General features: G+C 36.6%; 1 protein-coding gene across 6 annotated transcripts in view; it reads left to right on the top strand.

Annotated features, from left to right (window-relative positions):
- The first annotated feature begins 15,079 nt into the window (after window positions 1-15,079).
- LOC136766680 (receptor-type tyrosine-protein phosphatase delta) overlaps window positions 15,080-24,316 on the top strand; it is a 634,939-nt gene continuing 625,702 nt past the window's right edge. For 4 of the 6 annotated variants that reach the window (XM_066720369.1, XM_066720368.1, XM_066720367.1 and 1 more), the window contains exons 1-3: window positions 15,081-15,236; window positions 15,376-15,483; window positions 15,622-15,658. The gene's annotated coding sequence lies outside the window, so the exon portion shown is untranslated. Of the gene's footprint in view, window positions 15,237-15,375; window positions 15,484-15,621; window positions 15,659-24,316 lie in introns of all 6 variants that reach the window. The other 2 variants (XM_066720365.1, XM_066720370.1) reach the window with 2 other exon arrangements.

The raw sequence follows: 24,316 nt of genomic DNA, 5'->3' as shown, positions 1-24,316 counted from the left end.
AATCCTCTGGAATTTGTCAGGTCTGCTAACATCAATGTGGAACTCTTCTTAGAAGTCTTGTATCCATATTTGTACAAGGTGTTGTTGCATTTCAAAATTTGCAAAGGAATAATGTCTATGACAGTATGGTGCCACATTCAGCCAACAGTGGATTATTCAGATGTAGAGAAGCTGGGTGAATATTTCCTCACTATGTACAACAGAAGGACATTTCATAACGTGTAGAGCACACTGAGATGAGGTATTTCTTTCTTGGCAAACACCATAACAAAAGCAAAACTCAAAAAACAATCACAGCCAGGTTAGAGGTATAATTCATTCACACCAGAACCACAGAATATCCCATGAGAAGGGGGCATGCCAGAGATTCATTTGAATTGTAAAGCACCACGTTAGTAGCCACACGTGTGAGCAGAGGACAATGTACAAGAAAGATAGCACAGCTGGGTAGTACAAGCCAATAATATGCATGGAGGATTTTTGATCACAGTAAAAGAACAGAGATGCAGTCATTTGTGAGTTCTTTGCCCTTCCCCAATGTGTTGAATGACAAACAGATTTGTCATGAGTACCTAACTTGTATACCCCAATGAAACAGGAAGTCATGGAAGGCCAAATACAGTTCCTTAAAACTGAGATGTTTTTAACGAAGAATGTTAATGCAGATATAATTTTGTTTGATTGTATTTATAGGAATCTTTAGGGATGCCAATAATTTTGACACCTACCTTTTTGAGAAATAATGTTATCTCTAATTGTATTAGTTAAAAATAATATCGCTTTTGAACATAAAATATAGCTCATTACCTGTGATAATGAGGGGGTGTCAATCATTTTGGAGGTGACTGTATGCCCTGATAAGGATCACCATGCCTTGACAATAACTTGCTTCAGGTGTTTTAGCAAATTGTAAGTTGTTTAAATAAGCTCCATTTAACTTGATATATAAAAACTGGCACTGTATCTTTATGGGGACATGTGGACAGGCCTGCTGCAACACAATACATAAAGGAAGAATTAGAATGAATGACTGACTAATTTTTATAGAAGATAAGGTAACACAGTCGCAGCTGCACATGCTGTGGGAATTAACTCAGTCACTGAAGGAACACCTGCATTGTCTTTACTAAATCAAATTTTAGTTACACTTTATAAAGGGTATGAATACCTTTGGAGGAAACTGCATATAGCGGTGGCAGCTGCCGGAGAAAATAATTATGAAACACCTAGAGGGCATGTACATATAAATAGAGTGTTGTTAGAAGACAAGATAAGACATCAACCATCAAAATAAATACAGCTTCTTTCAAAGTGAATATACCCTTAATTTAAATCAATAGAATGTGTACTCAAGCATAAACATTTCAAGTTGAATAATGAGTAGATATATCCTTTTCCCTGAAGGATCGTTGTTTAAACCCTGCAAGTGATTAGGGCGACTACAGGGAGAAATGTCACTGTATACATTAAGAAAGTGGAGCAGGCACTGCATCTTATAAGTTTGCACTTCGCTGTTAATACCCATGCAGTTCTGTATGATAAAATGAGGAAGGCACCCAGGTATTGTCCCAATGTGTCCTCAGTCTCTTTTGTGATGCTAAATGTGTTTGACACAATAGATAAACTAAAGGCAAGGCTAAGAGAGGCTGCTGAAGTCCACATTTGAACCTTTTTCACCTTTTTCAATATGACTTAGAATGAAACAAACATGACATATAATAAAACAAATATGGCACATGCTGAAATGAAGGTGACATGTTGAAATGAGTATAACACAAACTGAAATGAATATATCAAAACACTGTTGAATATGACAGTATTTCAGGTCTGTGAAAATGACGTATGCCAAAAAAACACATGACAATATCAGCCAATCCAAGCTTACCTATAAAAGACAACAGTGTTTCCACTATAGGGTTGCAATGAAAATCTTTAGATAACCTCCAATATTTCTGTGTCAATGTGCATGACGGTGGTCTTACTGTATCTGTTGGCACTGAATTATGAAATTAACAGAGAGGCAATGCATATTTCAGGTTGACCAACAGCACACTTTTTACTCATTGTGTAACAGTTCTTACCTGGACATTTTAAATAAAATGTAGAAAATATATCACACGTTCATAGAAGCATGATTAAAACAATATTGAGACTGAGTATATGTTAATATTTATGTTTATGAATGGAATACAACTTTTTACAGAAAACAATTAAACTGTAACAATTGCAGCAAAGTAATTAAATTAGTAAGTAATCTGTCACAGGAATAAAACAGAAGCAAATCAAAGCTTGTCTCTATAATTCTCATTCTCATCCATAATAAATACATATGGCACTCTGTGGATTCAGATAGTGAGCATTTTAACAAACAAAAAAGAAAACTTTAATATCTTTATTTTATTTTATTTTTTACTTTAAAGTATCCCTCCAGTATTGGGTATACAGAGGATAAAGCAATTCAAATTACATATTGACTAGTTGAATACCCATGTAATATGATAACATGAGTTTCCACTGAATAAAATACATTTACTTTCCCTAGGAATGTAACTAAAACATTCAACAGTATAATATAAATGTATTGTAGTACAAGTATTTAGTGTATGTAGGTCATTCTCCACCATGGTCTGTAAGTGTGGATATAAAACATACATATTTAAATAACTGTTCAAAGAGCAACACGTTTTATTGTACAGTAAAAATACACTCACCTAAAGGATTATTAGGAACACCTGTTCAATTTCTTATTAATGCAATTATCTAACCAACCAATCACATGGCAGTTGCTTCAATGCATTTAGGGGTGTGGTCCTGGTCAAGACAATCTCCTGAACTCCAAACTGAATGTCTGAATGGGAAAGAAAGGTGATTTAAGCAATTTTGAGCGTGGCATGGTTGTTGGTGCCAGACGGGCCGGTCTGAGTATTTCACAATCTGCTCAGTTACTGGGATTTTCACGCACAACCATTTCTAGGGTTTACAAAGAATGGTGTGAAAAGGGAAAAACATCCAGTATGCGGCAGTCCTGTGGGCGAAAATGCCTTGTTGGGCCGACTGATTCAAGCTGATAGAAGAGCAACTTTGACTGAAATAACCACTCGTTACAACCGAGGTATGCAGCAAAGCATTTGTGAAGCCACAACACGTACAACCTTGAGGCGGATGGGCTACAACAGCAGAAGACCCCACCGGGTACCACTCATCTCCACTACAAATAGGAAAAAGAGGCTACAATTTGCACAAGCTCACCAAAATTGGACAGTTGAAGACTGGAAAAATGTTGCCTGGTCTGATGAGTCTCGATTTCTGTTGAGACATTCAGATGGTAGAGTCAGAATTTGGCGTAAACAGAATGAGAACATGGATCCATCATGCCTTGTTACCACTGTGCAGGCTGGTGGTGGTGGTGTAATGGTGTGGGGGATGTTTTCTTGGCACACTTTAGGCCCCTTAGTGCCAATTGGGCATCGTTTAAATGCCACGGCCTACCTGAGCATTGTTTCTGACCATGTCCATCCCTTTATGACCACCATGTACCCATCCTCTGATGGCTACTTCCAGCAGGATAATGCACCATGTCACAAAGGTCCAATCATTTCAAATTGGTTTCTTGAACATGACAATGAGTTCACTGTACTAAACTGGCCCCCACAGTCACCAGATCTCAACCCAATAGAGCATCTTTGGGATGTGGTGGAACGGGAGCTTCGTGCCCTGGATGTGCATCCCACAAATCTCCATCAACTGCAAGATGCTATCCTATCAATATGGGCCAACATTTCTAAAGAATGCTTTCAGCACCTTGTTGAATCAATGTCACGTAGAATTAAGGCAGTTCTGAAGGCGAAAGGGAGTCAAACACAGTATTAGTATGGTGTTCCTAATAATCCTTTAGGTGAGTGTATAATGAGTATATTATTAATATTATTCCCAGACACCTCTTTAAAGCTTTTCATTTATAGCTCCATTATAAATGATATTAATATAGTTCTGATATGAATTTACTTTGTGTGTGTGTGTGTGTGTGTGTGTGTGTGTGTGTGTGTGTGTGTGTGTGTGTGTTGGGGGGCGTTATTCTACTTATTATCAGGATGAGTATGGTATATCTCATTTTATTAAACTGTTAACGTTGGCCATGGTTTATTAAATGCTTTCTTGTCTTGTCATCCCTTCCTAGTTATATTATGGTAGGATATTTCCAGAGGCGAAATGTTTTCATCACTTTCTCCTTGCTATCAAGCCATACTACTATGTATTTAATTTATTTCATGTTCATTCTATCCTTCTACTTTTGTTAACGGTAGCCTATATTATCATTTGTTGTGATATGTTATGTATCATATTGTTTTGCCCTTAGTCCCTCGAATGTGTTCTGTGTCCTCTAGATTTCTTTCCCAAAACTGTATTTATAGGCCGCTAACTAAAATATTACAAATGACACTTAGAACAGGGGATGTGCCAACTGACTGGAAGACAAATGTCATACCAATCCACAAGAAAGAGGACAAAACTGAGCCAGGAAATTACAGACCAATCAGTCTCACCTGCATTACTTGTAAAATGTTGGAAAAAAATATTAGACAGAAAACAGAGGAGCATCTTCATGGAAACCATATTCGTGGAGACAGACTTAGGTTTAGACGAGGCAGATCATGTCTTACTAATCTGTTAGAATTTTTTGAACATGCAACTGCAGTTGTAGATCATGTGAAAGCATATTATATGATATACTTAGATTTTCAAAAAGCTTTTGATAAGGTTCCACACCAAAGACTGTTCCTCAAATTGGAAGCTGTAGGCATTCAGGGTAATGTAAGTAGATGGATTATGAACTGGTTGATGTCTAGGAAACAGAGGGTGTCGATTAGAGGAGTTGCTTCTAACTGGAGTGAGGTTGTTAGTGGAGTTCCACAGGGATCAGTATTAGGGCCTTTGCTTTTTCTAAACTATATTAATGATCTGGACTCTGGGATAGTTAGAAAACTTGTCTCATTTGCAGATGATACTAAAATAGGTGGCTCAGCAGATACAATCTCAGCAGCACAGGCTACTCAAAGGGACTTTGATAATATTCAGTTGTGGGCTGACACCTGGCAGATGAAATTCAATGTGGGCAAGTGCAAGGTATTACATGCAGGTAAGAAAAATGTCCACTATAATTACACTATGGGAGGAATAGAACTAGATGAAGTAATGCATGAGTCTATGTGGACTCCTCACTTTCTCCATCCAAACAATGTGGGGAAGCAATAAAAAAGCAAACAATCTTAGGGTATAATGTCAAAAGTGTAGAATTTAGAACAAGGGAATTAATGTTCAGACTGTACAATGCACTAGTTAGAGCTCATCTGGATACTGTGTACAGTTCTGGGCTCCACACTTCAAGAAAAATATTGCTGCTCTAGAGGCAGTTCAGAGGAGAGCAACCAGACTTATTCCAGGTCTGAAGGGAATGTCCTACTGAGAGACTGAGGGACCTGAACCTTCTCATCCTGGAACAGAGGAGACTATGTGGGGACTTGATCCAAGTCTTCAAAATCATGAAAGGCATCGACCACATCAAACCAGAGGAGCTTTTCCAGATCAGCAGGGACACACGGACCCGGGGGACACAAATGGAAATTGGGCTTCAAGGCATTCAAGACAGAAAACAGGAGACACTTCTTCACACAGAGAGTTGTCACAATCTGGAACAAACTCCACAGTGATGTGGTTGACGCTGAAAATTTTGGAACATTCAAAAATAATAATGGATAATATCCTTGGATCACTTAGTTATTAATGGACACCAAACGAGCATAATGGGTGGAATGGCCTCCTCTCATTTGTAAACTTTCTTATGTTATTATGTTCTTATATTCCACCCTAACTGAAGAAAACTGGATGTCTTTCTAGTGTAATAGATCAAATTGGCTGTATGATTATTATACTCTTTGAAGTCTAAGGGAGAAATATAAACCAAATACATTTTCGTACTTAATGAACACTGTTATACACACTGCTTCTAAACTCTGCAGTCCCTCAGTGAGCAATAGGCATCGACCTACAGTACTTGATCGGATTCATGGCAGTAATGTATTGCATCCTTCTGAACACCTCTGAGCACCTGAGCCACAGAACTAAAATTAGACAGACCCACTGCACTAAAAGACCTGTTCCCAGGCGCAAGGGATGTGTACACTTCTCATAGTCTAGGGGAGTGATGTCACCTAATTGGCTCTCGAACACAAAGAGCCCTGTTACTCTGGGAATGGTGCAGGTGTGGGGACCTGACATGACCTGGCATGCGGAAGAGAGAGTAAAACTGTAAAAACCCTTCTGCAGAATCAAGAGACACTAGCCAATGCCAGGATTGTATGTTGAATTATTAAACATCATGCCAAGGGATGTAGAGTAAATATGCTCTAGTAAATATGCAGTAATTGCTGCAGTAATATGAATGCACTTCCCTTGCTCTGTAATGGCTTTATTTTTGTTTGTGTTTTTATTTGTGGGTATCTTTGTAAGTAAATGCGCCATTCATTTGTTTTATGTAGATTAGAATGCAATTATCTTCTCTTGATAGGGTAAAATCCTGTAATATCAACAAGCATTTTTGCTGTCGAATTTTTACATTTTCACGTTTATTACACCTGATATGAATGAGGTAATTACTGTTCCGTATATAAGTAAAAGTGAGTCTACTAGTGTAAGTGTCACTTGTATTAATGCTTAAAAACATGGATTTGTGATATTGTAGCCAATAAACCAAACATGTTATGACACATTTGACAAGGAATAAAGCATGATTCTTCAGTGAGGAAGTTGTTTGATGATGTACCAGGACAAAAGTTCAGATATGGCTGCATTTAGTTGCAAGTTTCAGTCGTGACAAATTACATGCTTTAAGTGACACATTTGAAAGTGTAATGCTGAATTATAATAGCAGTGTTACATTGACAAGTACTTGCCATTTTTGTCCAGATAGGCTTGCCATATGTTTTAGGGACTAGTTGCTATCCAAGCCCTGTGGTTCCAATGTGGATTGCTCTTGTGTTTCAAGCGGTGTGATAAAATGTCATTAGTGAACCTTGTCAAACAAAGCAGCACTTAACACACGCTCACTGACATATTTTGGGTATATTATGCTGTATTCCATGTTTTAAAATATTGTGGAAGTAGGCACTGACTGTTGAAAGCACGTCAGAATTTTACTTTTAACTTTTCCTATAGTTTCCCTTCTGAGTCTGAGCCATACTAAGCAGTATGCCCATTTGAAAAAACATTGGTAAGTACTTGCCTATATGATACTGCTGTTATAATTGAGCCTTAACCATTCACATTTTTAGTTTAAAGCACGGCATTTGGCATGATTTCAACTTGCCTGAAAACATAGCCAGTGAGCCTTGAAAAAGGGTCTAACCCTTTATTCAAAGTGGTAATGTATTACTTGTGAGGCGTGAGTCCCAATGCCAATTGTACCTTTGCCCTGCCCATCACACTGAAACAGAATCCGACTGAACCTCTTTGACAGCACTGTGCTACTTCTGTACTTAGACAAATACTGACCATGCTAAACCTGTTTAGAGTTTTTTTTTATTTGCACAGCTGATTGAAATGATACAATTTGTGTAATGATATGTTATATAAAAAATATATAATACATGCAATGTAAAACAATACAAGTACATGTAGTTAATACAAAAAAGTTAATAATCTTTATTTACTTCCAAGGTACCAAGAGGGTGGTGCTTACATGATTGTAATTAAAACTCCACTCTGATTTGAACAAACAACTTAACCACCACTCTGCCTTGCATTAAACCCATCTGGAATTACTCAAATACTTGCTGTTGTACAGCAGCCAAATTAGCATAGCTCAATTGTCAATAACCTAGTGCTTAACCAATTTCTCATCCATTAACAAATAAAGGCAAACACTATAATTAATTTGAAAGGCCCTTCTTGTCTGTTTTGATAAGGTCACAATTGAGGAGGGAGGAATTCTTGCCCTCCAGAATTACAGTCAGGGAACATAACTGCAGCACCAGATCTAAAATAAATCAAATTTAAAGCAAATAAAATTATATATATATATATATATATATATATATATATATATATATATATATATATATATATATATATATATATATATATATATATATATTAATTTATCTAAAATTAAAATATCACCTTAACCTCCAATCACAGTTATTGGAAACAATAAAATAATATACTTAAAAAAGTTATTGTACCCCAGTATCTTTTGTTTTCTTGTTCCAGCAGAATTCTCAGTTACTAAAATGCATAATTCTCAGTTACTAAAATGCATAATTCAATTAATTAAGATTATACATTTCCAACAATAATTACAATTATCCCATTTTATTTCAGTTAAGTGTTCGATTTTGTACTTTAGGGCTCAGTTGGAACAGTTGTGTCAATCCAGACGACACAGGCTAGGAGCATGCTTGAGAACCCCAGGTCTGTTAAACCTGCATGGCTGTGGATATCCAGGACCAGGAGTGAGAATTAGTTTACAGGGTCACATCCAAAAGATGGCCCATTTTACAGAATGCCGTCACTTAAAAAATGCAATTTACTGGCCATCAAACAGCATCCTTATCAGCAACTGGAGTTTTCTTAGAGGCATTTCATTCAAGAACTACAGCTTAGGGTTTGCTGTGCTTCAGAATCCATGAAAATATATTTTGTAATATTAATTCTGGCAAACCAAATCTAACTGAAATTTCAAACTAATCTAAACCGTGATATATTGAACGGTTGTATGAATCGCAATAAAGCATTACCAGGCTCCAAATGCAAACCAGAATTGGTCACGCATGTGACAATCCCAATACCTGAGGAATGAGGCTGACAGGTGATTAATAACACAATAACAACGCTACTAAGTGTGGAGACCATCACTGTGGCATATGTTAAGCTAATTACATGTCTCTAAACTGCAACAGGTTATCTGGATACACAAGACTGAAGAGACCACACATGTGAAATATCTTTTGGGATATTAAATAATATGATTTTATTTGCAGATGTGTGTATTTTGTAGTTATTTTTCTTGTTGTTATTCTTGTTATTTATTTGTTTATTTATTGGCAGACACCCTTATCCAGGGCAACTTACAGTTTACACAAGCATGTACACAAGCAGTTCAATCACAAAGGTGTGAAAGGGCTTTGAATGTGTGTGGTGTACTATTTTGTGCTTTATATTGGATAGTTTGACAACACACTTGAGGGAGCACCTACAGTGTATATTTGGATTACTGCATCTCATTTAAAAAAACAGTTCACATTTAACTACTACTACTACTACACTACTATCAAATTAAAGACATGTGTATAGGGGTGGTGCATTGACAGTTAACAGTAGCAACATTTCATCTATAGCATTAGGTTAAATTTGCCAACAGACATTACATAAAGCAATAAACAAGCATTGTCACACAATGGAATAAAGATATAGTAATGGGTTACACAATATGTTCCCTGAGGCTCTATTTTGTGCATGTACAGGTAATTAAAAACAGATCATAACAGTGAAAATCTGACCACTCAAGCAACAGCTCTGACTTGGCACAATCCAGTACTTTACATTGACGTCAGTTCTTTGGAGGTCTGTGCTAGATACATGCTACGGATGCTGCCAAGGCTGTCTGTATAGGGACCAGGGGATGTTATGCCTTTCCTTTTGGATACTGAACCTCTGAAATCATCACTGTGTCTTGGTATCCAATGCCAATTAATAGCCAAAAGAAAATTTGGATACATCTCATGTTTTTTGTTTTGTTTTTGTTTTTAATTCATTTATTCATATTTGTTTAAAATGTTTTTTCTTTAGCTATATATTTACTTCATATAAACATTTATTATATTTGTTATGTATATGGAACATACTTATACATGTTAAATTGCACCTTTTCAGGTTAATGGCTTATTTTCTTTCACCTAGAGTAGCCAGGAAACTCTTGTCATTTAAGGAGGCTGTGGAAGTAAGGCAGCAAGTACAGGACAGTGTCACAGCAAATGGTGCCATAGCTGAGAACCACAGAATGGCTATCAATGTGTGTAAGAGAGGAGAACAGAGGAGTTCAGGACATATACTGGTCTGTTAAGTGCTCCCTCATTGTCAAAAAGTGTATTTTCACAAACACTGTGGTCCCATAATCGACCTATTCCATTTTGTGATCTTATGTAAGAAAGTATCATGAGCTTCTGATTACCCCACCACACACTCACACACTGCTTTTTTATAACTTTTATGGACATAAGGAAATATTTGCTAACATGAGTGTATTTTGCACTATAACTTCAGACCTGTGAAACTCACTCCTGGTACTAGAGAAGGGTTTTCTGGTTCTCTTTCCACCACATGTATTAATGGCTAAACAATGATTGAATTAATGACCAAGTCTTTTAACGACATCTGCAATTATTTTAGCAGTGAGGATTTGAACTTACACTGTGAAACAGGGCTGTGAAACCCCTCAACACCAGCACTGGTCATCATTCTTTTATGTTTTGACTGCTATACCAAGAAAGCAACAAAAAACTAAATTACTATCTGAATGCAAACCGGATTCAGAGGTTAAACTGAACTGTTTAACGTGACTATGTGTATGGAAGCATTTTTCACATACATGAAATGTCATACCCAGGAAGTATTGTGAAACAGTGCCCCTGGTGGATACTGTTTGTCCTGTGGATATAAGTATAATATGTATATGTTATGTGGTTTGAAAGGACAGTTGCCTGGGACAACAAGGGGTAAACAATTGATTCCATCCAAATTATTATTATTATTTAAGAAAAGCATACATAATATACAAATAAGATAAAAAAAATTAGCGCAGTCTTAGTGTCAGCTGTGTTCGCCAGGGTAATTGCTCTAAAGGTATACATCTGCCTGGGAGACTGCTTGTTTGAGGCTCTGCCATATGGAGTCGCCGATTCTGACTTGAAATTGATGGAGAGCTGCAGATAGGCCTTTCCCGTTTCACAATATCAGAACAGCTGGAGCATGCACCAGGTGAGGCTACAGTAAGGCTGCCATCACGACTTCATAATCACATCATGCTTTCAAGTGTTTTGGCTTCCAAACTCATCCCTAAACCACTCATCTTCTTTCTAGCCATACAATTAGAGAGGCCCATTCATTTAATTATTAGTTGTTTTAACTGCAGTCTTATCCTATTTGATTATGATGATGATTACTATTATTATTATTATGATTATTATTATTTTACAGCACCTGACCTGAGAGGATTGATTCCATTCATAAATCAGTCGCACACTTCACCAATCAATAAACCAGTATCTGTATCAAATATTGGATTCCAGAATAAATCTTGTGTTCATTAACAGGTGTTGGGATCCTCTCAGGTGAGTGCTGCAATATTATCTTTTTAATTTTACACTTATTAGGACAGACGTTGTACATTGAAGTTGTATATTGAAATGATGTATCCAGAGAAATAAATAATAATATATCATAAACTGCAACAGGAAGATTATTTTCTTCCAAACATTGGTCAATAAGGACTTAATCAGGTAGCACATCATAATAAACAATATTATGAACTCTGTCACTGATATCATGTTACGCATTTGCTTCCATAATTACACACAGTATTATCCAGATTAAGCAGAATTATACATATATAAATACAATGTCCAGATTGGTGCAATACATATATAAGGTAATGATAACTGCCATGCATACAATCATGAAAGGCCTTTGTTTTTTAGTTTTATACTGTTATCAATAAACATTTTTAGTTTATAGCAATGCAATAACTGTAACCTGTTGTTCTTAGTCAAATTTGTTATTTAAAATGTATTCTTTAAAATATAAATTTAGTGTAAGCAATTATTTTTCCTATCCAATTTTGCAATCCCCATTAATTAAACTCGACTCACCGCCATTACCTCTGCTCATCCTCAGAAGGCATGAGACAATACACACATCCTCTGACCCACACATTGACAAAGCTATAGGCTATTTATCACTATAAGCCCAGAATATCAACTGCCAATCTATCTGCAATCTATTACAGAAATCTGAGAATTTGATGTCAATAGAGCAGCTTAACACCTCAAACCTGTAGGCACCTGAGAAGCCACAGCAGGTTTTTTTTTTTACTATGGAGAACAGATTTATCCCTAGTTGGCTTTCACCCTGTTTCCCGAGATCATACTCTGCTGGTTGTGCGCTGCCTTTTGGGAACTCCCAGCCAAAGCTGACAGTGGCCTAAGCAAGAGACCTGCTTGCTCTCACCTGTAAAGTCATAGAAAGCCTTGTTAGTGCCTTGCTATACATTTCTGAAGAATCTATAAGTCACATGCAATCTCTGTCCAATTATCAGCTTGCATTGAAGCAGAAAGTGTGTCTTCATAGCTGCTCTTTGTCTGATGTCACTTGCAGCTGCAGGAGAAACACAAGCTACAGGTGCTTCCATACCAGCCTGGTCTGCAGAAAGGTATTTATCTAGAACAGTGATGGCAACCTGCAGCTCCCTGGAGCACAATGTGCAGCCCACTGGTTCATCCCAAAACATGACATAATTTGTTTGTCAGAGTCTCATGGCTTCCACTGGAGAGCAGTGACAACATTTTAAGCCTATGTGACTTAAATTATACTAAAATGCAATAGCACGGGTTGCCTACCACTGTTCTAGCAGCTGCAAGTTATATCTGACAAAGAGTAGCCTTGAGGACACATCTCCTGCATAAATAGAGGCTGACATGCAGAAGGTGATTGCATTAGACTTATAAGTAAAACAAACAAAACAAATCATCAGATGAAAAAATTAATAAAATATTATTGACACGTTTAAACAGCGGATACAACATGTGTTCATGTACAATGCAATATTCATTTGAACCCTATTATCTGCCCCTTAAAAGTGTAATTATAAATCAAATTGGGAATGATCTCTCCCTTTCTGGAGCACAGCACTAGATTTGTATTCAAGCTGTAAAGCATTTTGTGCTGTATACATCTTAGACAGTATCTTAAAACAGACCTGTCATATCAAAGACATGGGACATTTCCTCAATATTCTCCATTGGGAAAGATGCTTTACAAAAGATATGTCAGAAAGGGGAATAAAAATAAATGCAGAAGTGGAGTTAAATGAAAAGTATAATCTCAAATGACAGGCAAGAGCATATTTAAATAACAAAGTTTGGTAAAAGATGTTTCCATGTTTCAAGAGGGCCTATAATAAGATTTGGCTTTTTGCCAGTTGATCTTTTGGAGTTTGTCTGAAAGCTATCATCATCTTACCTCAGGCAAGGCTACTGAAAGGTTACCTTTCTGATCTAGTGAGAGCTAATGATAACAGAATTGAGGGCAAAACCCTCAGCAATACCAGAAGACATCCCTTTCTCTATCACAAGATGGATTTTTCATAAAAACTACATTCACAACTTCTTAACACTTTTTTTTTTTTAAGAAAAGAACATATGTATTACAAAATGAAGGAAACAGTGTGTTAATATGTTTAAAAGTCCCTTTTACAGATTTCATAGAATAGACACAACTAACAATATATAATTGTTACATACAACATGCTTGTTACAGATGTATACAGTATAAGTATAGCATTCATCAGGAGGTGCTATGTAATTAAATACACAAAGGAAATCAGAAAGATTGATATCCTTGATATCTGATTAAAATCATCATCATCATCATCATCACTTTTTTTGAGTGTCATTGTTATGGAGGAAGTAAAAAAAAGCTATGAAAATGTATTCAGTGAGAAAATTCACACCCAATTTACAGCTTCTCATGTCATTTTTGATTCCCAGAAGTTAATAGTTCAAAAGGTAACAGTTAGCATCTTTCTAAAAAAAGTTCCATACTTTTCAGACCTGGAATCAATTAAATTGGCTGAAGTATGAATCAGACCGATATAACTTGTGGTCATCTTTAATAAGTCTATATAAAACCACCTTGCTGTTCTTCATACTGATTTTATACAGTTTAAACTTCATCCTAACCATGACAATTACTCACCACATTCTTTTCTACTATTTTCGTCATATTTTCAGTTTATCTACACTCTCCTGCCAATCAAGAATGAATATTGTTGGACACTTTGTTTTCATTTAGCTTCTCACGGAAGGTGCTTCTGAAAGTGAGTTGCTTTCATGTGTTAATTTAGTTTTTTCAGATGCGTTAATCAAAGGGTGACCTCAGCACATATTGAACCCCCCCAGTAAACAACATTTTCCCTTAAATTGAATAAGCTAATGAATTCGTTTCCTAAATAACTAATGAGGTATCTGAAAACCAGCAATTGAATGTGTGAAACACTTGCACAAGTGGTGGTGTACATCACATATAAGCGTTTGTAAAATCCCTACAACCCAGACAGAGATTTGCATCTTCTTAAGGGTCTCCCCAAAGAGCAGAGGAAGACCCCACATTTTAAAATCCCAGGGCACTTGCATGTACCCACCCACCTCCATTTGAAGGAAACCCCTCTAAATATGGCAAACATTGTTATAAATCAGATTTTGTTATACACTGATTAGTTTGTATATTGCACCTCGTCACTTTCTTATTCGAGACGAACTGCGGCTGCTCTGTATACAAATACAAATCAGCACAATCAACAACAACCAAAAAAGCAGGTTGAAAACTTTTGAAGGACCTGTGTTTCTCGAATATGTTATGACTCTATATATAGTATATACTTCTAGTCCTGAAGTTCAACCACTCGGTGCAGAAACACCAATTCAATCACGATAGGGCTTGCGTGCATTCCTCCTCACAGGTGCAGAGGGGACTTTTGCAAGTTGGGAATCGGCTAAAACATCTACCTTTCAGCCGGACAGCATCCCACCGACACCCCTGCCTGCAACTCATGCCGCTGTAATGGATGGCGACTTGACACAGCAATCTGGAGACAACTAATTCTGCTGCTAATCATCCGCGGCGTGTGTGTCAAAGGGAGAGCAGCAGCGAGAAGGCTCTTCCTGGCGGCCATCAAGCGGCCCGTTAAGGAAATGCAGGTGTGTGGAGACAGCTCCTCTCTCTCCCTCTCCTGCTCGCATTTCGCTGTGTCTCTCGCTCTCCGTGCACCGCCGGCAGCAGTGTGTGCTACAATTTGACAGCAGCACTATCTCTCTCTAAAGAAAGCTTAGCTCTCACTTTTCTGTCTTTCTCCTTGCCGCTTGCATTGTCTCCAGCCACAGCAAGGGAGAGAGAGAGAGAGAGAGCAGGTACCAACTAGCCTTGCAGAGAACTTCTCCATGCATGCATATTGTATTGTTCTGCTCTGAAACAACTGCACTTTTTGGGGGGGACCCCAGATATATTAATGGGGCTGATGTGCCCGTGTGATGTATTCTCTCTTTGCAGTTCATTTGGGGCCTGTGTCTGGAATAAGAAAGCATTGCTGTTTCTGACTGGGGAGAAGAAAGATAAGACTCCTCTGGATTTCCAAAGAGATTTACCCTGGATGCCTTAGTAAGTAATCATTTACATTGCATTATGTAAAGTCATACAATATTGGCTGCAATGCATATATTTGTATAATGTGATTTTATTTGGTGTGTAATGTTTAAATAGTTGCTTATCATTGCCTTTTTTGTTGTTAAATTCCAGTTTCCAAGGCATTTGAAACCATCTAACTGGGTGTATAGTAAGTAGCTATTGGAGTTGTACTTGCATTGTGTTTTTTTAGTAGCAGTGGTTCCTTGTGCTGTATAATAGCATTACTTAGACTGGTTGTGGGAAGTGTTCAATTATAAGTTTGTGTTGGATCAGTTTTAAAGAACTGCTGAGGTGGTATTTTTTTAAGCCACATCCAGCAAATGCATGGCTCATCTTCATAACGGTGATTGAAAATTGTGGTTGTTGATAATGGCTCAGAGGTGCAATATGTTCTGATCAAAATGCCTGCTAATTATCATGACACCATCTAATCAAATATTTATGGCCACGTTTTCCTGTAAATCTGTAACTAAGAAAATATGCTGTCTTTGTTTGTCCATTTCTGTAATGGATGATGCACTTCATTATAGATCAAATCAAAGAAGTTGAGGGATGGGGGGCGGGATTTAGGAAATGTAAATGTAGCCCTGTTTAAACTTAATAATGCTTTGTGCTGTGAAATGAGTTTATTCTTCTGTCTGAAGGGGGAATAACAGACAGTGTGATGCTTTTATTAAATTCAGGAGTGGTTTTGTGATATGATATGAGCCAGGGTTTTTCTGTCTTAATTGTGTTTGTGAAAGCAGAGGTCCTCTGCTTAGTTGCAGTGTTTCTCTTCCCTAGAGTCACTAGGCCTCCACTAAGAGTTTAGATACAGGGAAACTTTGCTAGGACTTGTTTCTAAGTGTCCCTTTGGACAGGTTGTAGTGTTTTTAGAGGCAAGTGAGGTAATCAGTTAATGTCATGGGACGACTGACGTAAAAACAAACCAGAAAATGAATTAAATTGTATTTATTAAAAAGAGTAGGGCCCCTCCACATTTTTTCTTTTCATATTTAATATTTCAAGTTTTGAATACAATTGTCATTATTTTGCAGCTGGGTTTGACTATACATCACATCAAATAATAATAAAAACTGAAAATCCTAGCTTTTCCATGGCCCACAATAACCACATATTCCTTCATGGTTGAAACAAATATTGTGTATATTAAATGCCTGTGCTGTTTGCGTATTTGGTTATGTTCATGTTTATGTATAGCGGGATTGTACTATCTTTTAAAATGTATTATAAGCATCGTGATTTGTTGGTTGCTTGGGTTGTATATTTTCTCTGCTAACGACATATCTCCATTGAAAGAATGCATATTTGTAGTTGTTCAAGTTCATGTTAACGGCGGCAGCGGATTAATTAAACTGCTTTTGAAATATGCTAATTCCTTGATACCTAATTTAAATTTTGTTTCTTGGTTGTTGTTTTTCTTTTACACTTTAGATGAAACAGGGTCTCTCATCAAATTCATTTTACACATCCCTTTGGATTACAGTACTGCAAGTCTCCAGGGGCACATAGCAAAAGTAAAGTATCTAATGAGCCGGCCTTGTGATGAAGATACTTGTCAGATAGGAAACTTTGTTAAGCTGACAAAGGGGATGTATTTATTGTAAAATCAAATGTGTTTTTACCTCAGGGATGAGTTGCATTTGAGAAGAATACATTGTAGTCTAAACCATGAAAGAAATGGCCTTGCTTCCTTAAAGAGAAATCTATGAAGGACATTAAAATGTAGCTTACAAAGCTTTCTTGTTTAAAACTGCAAAAATAATTAGAGGACCAACTGAAATCTTGAGTGGGGGCATTTTTACAGAATCTGATATACATGATGGGCAACTGGTCAAATGAAGACACATGGCAGGATTTTATCATATAGAAATATGACTTTTGAAGATGCAGTGCTTAACAGTGTGGATGTTCCTATTTTAATGGGGACTTATTTGACTCAATGAAATGCTAAAACACTTATGAGAGTGAGTGATTGAAACCCCTTCAGGAGTGTGCTTACTGATAGAAATTCACTAATAAGGCCCCACTGCTTTGGTTACATTTCTGCTAGTGTGAAGCAGATTTTTCTTCTCTTTTCCAGCATAGTGAAATAGTCCATGTAAGCATTTTTGTGTGGTTACTTATTTATTTCCTATGATTCTGACATTTCACCTTCATTTTTTATTTTGACATGTAAGTCATAATAAGAGACACATCTGAAAGAAGGTGTATTCCATTTATTCTTTGAACTCTTAGCAGAACTTCACGATTGCAGACTTACCTTGTACGTGAGCTATACAGTATGACAGAGGCTCATATTCAAAATGAATGCTCTAGATCAGTGGTTCTAAAACTAGATTTGGGGACTCATGGGAATTTGTGGTAAAAATCACAATAATCTTCCCCTTACCAGTTTTGCATCATCAGTGGATTTGTCTAATTTATTTTGAATTGTATCCCCTGAAGAACCGCTTTTAATATTTTATTATTAGCATTATTATATTAATTGAGTGCCCCTAGTGAAATTCTTATTTTGAAAATGCTGGTCTACATTCTGATGTAGTAACTATTTGTGATGCTTTTTTTTTCTTCTTCTTCTTCATTTCCAATGTACTTCTTGATCCAAGGATTGTTTCTTTGTTTTACAGTGTATATGAATATTAGTGCATCTACTCACTTTTATATCAAGGTATAAACAATATTTTCCTGGAAAAAGCAATAGAAAATGTTATGGAATGAGTTGACATGGCTTTCACATGTTGTTTCCACATCCTTATCTTTATGGTGATCATGTTGATGATAAGAGTGATGTTTAGATCTTAAAATAATGCCTAATATTTAAAATTAGAATAGTCAATAGCAGTAACTTTACTGGGCTTTATTTATTGATTTGGACAAGCACAAAAACGCAATAGAAGAAGAATCATATCATAAAAATAACGATATGTCAGTTTTCCAATTCTAAAATGTTAAAGGCTTGCAGCTTCTTATTATGCATTTGGAAATGAGGCCAAGAAGCAATTTCAAGGCCATATGAGGTTTAATAGGCAACTCTTAAATAAAGAGACTTTGTAAAGGACAATTAAAGTGACATTTATATGTAGAATAACTACAAAATCGGGATGCATATGCATTGGAATAGCATAGGCTGATATACCCTGCTGTGATGTGATAGCTGTGTGATAGTGATGTGTGTGTGTGTGTGTGTGACATCCACAGCAGTAATATTTTAATAGTAGTGCAAGTCTCGCTGTAGTGTGGATGACTGAGTGGAGTAGAGATTCCCATGGGAACTGTGCCTAAGGTGATGTGAAGGGCTGGTCAGTTTGGTAAAAAAAAGATTTTAACTTTAACTGTCATGCACTGAATTCTAGGTTAAGCTATCATGGATTAGTCTCTGGCAAGTGTTCTTTTGGCTTTATTTCCCAGTAGCGAAGGCAGCAGACCTCTTTCATAAATTGTAACCACAACTTACAATTTTCTGCCGCCTGGGCGGGGAGAGATGCTCCTGGGTCATTTTGCTTATTTCTTATCAGCCACTGTGAGACAGCCCATAGAAACTGAGCGTGGTGCAGGTGAAAGCAGTGCTGTGAATTGAGTGCCTTAATTGAATAAAAACTACATGTCTTATAATTGAGTGAAAAGTGTCTTTTATAAATGTTAGGAAACGGGAGTTGTTTTTTTCCGCGTACTTCAAGTCTTCTTGTTTTTTGAAAGCAGCCTCATTACTTTACCTGTTTTTTGCCCCCCTGAGAGAAAGGTCTATAATTATAGTTTCTGAAATTCTTTATGTGACATAATCAGGCCATTGCTAAGAGATAGTGGAGAATTGTCACAACAAAGGCAGAGCGTGATGTAAACAATTGTCACACCAAAATGGTTGTGGTGAAATATTTGCTGTTAGTTAAATCACATGTATCTTTTGAACAATTGTAATAACGTCTCAGCAAATAGGCCAGGTTTCTAGTGCTGAAAATGGGACTAAAATTTCTGGAAAATGTCACACAAATAAGGGCAAACTGGAAAAAAATGGGAGAGAACATTTTTCTTAAGTTAAAGACAATATTTGGGATTTTGAGATTCTCTTATTAAACTCATAACATTTATTTTTCTCTAAAACACACTTTTATTATCACATCCACCTCATTATAACGCACAGAATGCTTGCCTCCCAAGGGCAGTTTTATAATGAGGATGAAGTGACTGATAATTAGATACACCTGGCACATCAGCTTTCAGGAAATTTTGATTCATCCCTAAATAAAATGTTTCTCCTTGACAACATGAAAGTAAAATCTTTCTCTGTGCCACTCCTTTAAAGTGCAAATGTTTTATTTATTTATCTCTTTTACAGAGAAGGTGATGCATTTCATTTACACTGACGATATGTCGCCAAAAACTGCTCATCACCTGAAACGTTTCTACTTTACTGTAAGGATACCACATTTTGTTATCCCTAGGCTACCATCCTAAAGACTTTTGAACTTGTGGATTCCTTCTGATACCTCATTAGACAGAATAATTGTGACAGGGGAGTGTGACCTTGTACCTCAGAGCCGTCTCCCTTTTCGATTGTAAGAATGACTAAGTGGTTCCCTCCCAGAAGATTGTAAGTCATTCATTCTCATTAGGCTGCTAGTCACAGAACTTTATCAAGACATCAAACTGCTCGTGGGGGGAAAAAAAGTGATGATTTACAGAAAGGACCCTTCTGCCAACCACAGCAGTGATATCAGCTGTCTGGCATTTTTCACCAAGATGGATGAACACTTATTTCAATAATTCAATCATCAGTATTGTATTTTTTCATCTGAAATGGAAAATAGCCTTGTATAGGGCAGTCTTGATAAGTGGTTGTACATCCGTAGGGGTGTGTGTGCCACAAAAAATTGAATCTGGTGGGTACTGTACATAATTAAAAAAAGTCAGAGGTTTATTAAGTTGTTTTGTGAAATACTCTCTCGGTTTCTAGACTGGGGTTCAAGTTTTCTATCAAATCCATTGTGGTTTAGATTTCCTTTGAAAACTGCAGGCTTGCTCAATTAGTACGATGTTGGTTTATAATCTTGTTTTCATATTATGAGGGATGAGGTCGATGAAATCCCAAGATCCGGGGATTCATCCCAGCAATAGAGTACATGACTCGGAGAGAAAGACAAATGGAAATAAAGTGGGAGATCAGTCTATGTTACATAGTGCTGTCCTGGGTTCTTTTGAAAAGTATTTTTTTGGGTTCATATTTGAAGAAGATTTTATTTGCTCTCAAGATGAACCATGTTAGAACCATGTTGTGTGATCAGTTGAAATACAAATTGAACTTTTCGGAACACAGAGACCAGTGGTATTTTGTCACAAAAAGGCGAAGCTTATGTTGGGAGGAACACAAGCTGCAGGAGGTAGAGAAGTTCAGCATAGAGGAGTGGATGAACATCCATACTGAAAATATGATAAGTACTGAAAGGCTAAAGGAATCGCCAAGTAAATATTCTTGAAATAGTGTTTGCTGGGCCCTGAAATAATTTGAACATTGAATAGAAATCTATGTGGCTATTCTTGACAAACGTGTTATTGCTACCTACACTATCAATAGACATAGAATTCACCTGCACTGTTACACAAGAGTCACACAAGTGCATAATGGCAAAGATTTTGTTGGTGCTGGCGTGAGACTTAGGACAACGTGAGAATAATAATACCACAGGAAAAACTAACTTTTCTCAACCTAGACATGAGCCAAAGAACTAAGCTAACCATTATAATATTATTCCACAGTTTTCATGACAGAAAGTAGGAATCTGTCTCTTTAAAAATTACAAAGTAAATATGCTCAAGAACCAAGATCTCAGCTGAAAATTAACCATCTGCCCAGGACTTCACACTCTCATCTCACCCTTCACTTGCCTGAAATGTATTTTAAACATGGACAGAATGAATATATAGATATCTGATTACATACTATTCAAAACAGCTTTTAACATAATGATTGGGTTAGAACATTTAATGATGTAGTATGACTACATATATAACGGGAATATAACAATATAATATATAGGCACACATTTTTAGTTGATGCTTATAGTATTAGAAAAGGACAGGATTTTTGGTTAATTGAAATTGGCTTGCTATTAAGAATTAAAAAAAAAAAATATGGACTTATTTCACGTGCACAAAAACTCACAGGCCTACACACACAAATGGCAGTTAAATTTGCTCTTATATTGTAAACAGTTGAAGACAGCTCAATGATGAAACAAGACTATTTAGATCCTCAAGTCATCTTGACAAAGGAATTGTTTAACTGAACTGAAAATATGACAGCAAAGAGGATGTGCGCAGAGTCAATCAATAAGAAATGAAAAGAGAAAATTACATATCATTAATTAAAGTCTCATTAAGCCCACAGTTCTCTCGGCCTACCTTATCATTTGGTAAGCTATTTTTCTTCTAGGGTACTATAATTACATAATTCAGAACAGAATACATTAAACACTCTGCTTGTATTATAATGCATAATTGCAAAGTGCAAAAACTGGAATTTGAGAAAGCACAACTACACACTTAAGTAAAATGTTTGAAAAATATATCTTAATGAGGGATTATGCATATTTTATTGGAAAGACCCAAACCCTCCAAATAGTTTGTACTCCATATGCCTGCAGTCTACCAAAAAGCTCAGATTTGTCTGAGGCCGTGGGCTTCCTGGCAGTTTGTTCTCTTTGATTTGAGTGTAAAGGAAGACTGGCTTATTTTTGATTGCTCTTGCTTCAGGCATTAATTGTTACAGTTGAAATATATATGAATGAAAGGTCTTTTAGCTGTCAACATGAAAAAAAGAATGAAGCACCAGATTGTGCAAGACATTTTAATAATTATTTAAACATCTGATCAGTAGGTGGTCTACATCACTGAAAGGGACCAACTGAAAGTGGCAGATTTGACATAATAGGCTGGTGTAGATTTAGTTGACTTAATTTAAGAGTGAACGTTACAAAAATGTGGTTGTCAAGACGGTTGATGATATGCACTCGAGATGTAAACAATCCAAAAACCTACAAATAAAATAAAAACCATAATCATCCTACAGAATCTGAAAAGCGGACCAGGTACCATGGTTTATCCCCAAAATGAAAAGGGATACAGTGACACCGTGTAAAATCATAAACAACACAGATTTAATAATACAAGCTGAAGGGTTGTAACAAATATTATTGATTTAGAATAATATCCAAACTAACAGTGACAAGAATTTAACCTATAAATGTATAAACTTTCACTCCTGAATAGAAAACACTCCTGAAACTAAATTAATCTAAAGCAATTAACAATACCATAAATAGGCCAATTAATTAGTCACCTGCCTTCCCAGCTATCAGAAATTCTCTCACAATCTGCTGCAGCTCCTGTAGACCCTCCTCCCTCCCACCAGCCCTTTCTGATCCTGCTGTGGGGCTGTAGCTGGGTGCCGAACAGATCTTGAAGCATCATGAATGAATAACAATGAGGGGGTTTGGAGACCAGCTTTCCAATACAGGGCCGTACTTGGCACAGCTTACATCAGTCCCAGCTTCCTGAATGCTCCGAAGGCTTAAGATGGCAAACAAATGCTATAGAGTAGTTTAGAATAGCCAAGGGGGATTTCATCTGCTGGCAGTCATCTTCTCATGTTTGTATCCTGTTTTTTTAAATGTATATATTTTTAAAATGCTCAATATGTTGCTACGTTGCCCCCCTTTGCAGTCCCCTCAATAGAAGAGCTATTCATGATTCTGTGTAAAGGCAGAGATCTGTCAAAACCCATCTTACTTTGTCTGCTTTGTCGACTTTGTAGGTGTGTAGCTAGCAGGAAACATCAAAAGTCATTCACCCTAGATGCACAGTGGTGCCAGATGTCAACAAAAACAGAATTTAAGGTGGAAATGGTTCAAATATTTAAAGGTGTTCCTTTTATGATGATGATGATTTATTATTATTATTGTTGTTGTTGTTCTTGTTGTTGTTAATAATAACAACAACAATATGTATGTATGTATTATTCATATTATTAATTCATATTATTAATAATAATACAATCATTTTTTTTGTAATGTCACCCATATCGTCTTGCATCACGCTGACAATAACTTCATGTAGATCATAATAATAGAAGACACATCGGAAAAGACAGGCTAAAGCACTTTTGAAAGATGTGTGGGGCGTAATGCTTGTGGGAGTCAGGGGCTCATTTGTGGGTGCCTTGATAAATAATTATAGTACACACAAGATAAGATTTGGCTCACTTTCCCCTGCTGATAGGGTTATTTTTAGAACAAAAAAGTATGAAGCACTCTGCATGTGTGCAGTCTGAATTCCAAACATATCAAAATGTATCTACAGCACCGGTTTTAATCAGAGGCATCTGGGCTTCACACTGAATAGAAAAGCTTTACTGGTTCTTTGCTTCTTTTAAGGTCATTGTTTATTTATTTATTTTCCAATTGAGCTTTAAACAGATTCGGTAGAAAGCAATGTTCAAGGTGATCTTGTGTTGTCCATGATGGCAAACAAATGAAAGGAGAGAGCCCTCAGCACTTCTAATCCCCCTCCCATACAGATACTTTAAAATATAACAGAGTACCTACAGTGTACTTTGTCATTCAGCATCTCTTATTTTCTCTCTAGCATATAAATCCATGATAGATAACATTAGGATCTAACAAGTTTGAATAGGAAAATCAATGTAGAGTGAAAATTAAATTTAACAGAGAGCCTTTAGGCAAAGTGCAATTTAAAAATATATATTTTACTTTCCCTGGAGGTTCAGATGGGGAAGGAAGAAATAGAATCT

The sequence above is a fragment of the Amia ocellicauda genome, chromosome 13, assembly GCF_036373705.1.
Source record: "Amia ocellicauda isolate fAmiCal2 chromosome 13, fAmiCal2.hap1, whole genome shotgun sequence".
Classification (NCBI taxonomy): domain Eukaryota; kingdom Metazoa; phylum Chordata; class Actinopteri; order Amiiformes; family Amiidae; genus Amia; species Amia ocellicauda.
This window is presented reverse-complemented; position numbering and strand designations above follow the sequence as displayed.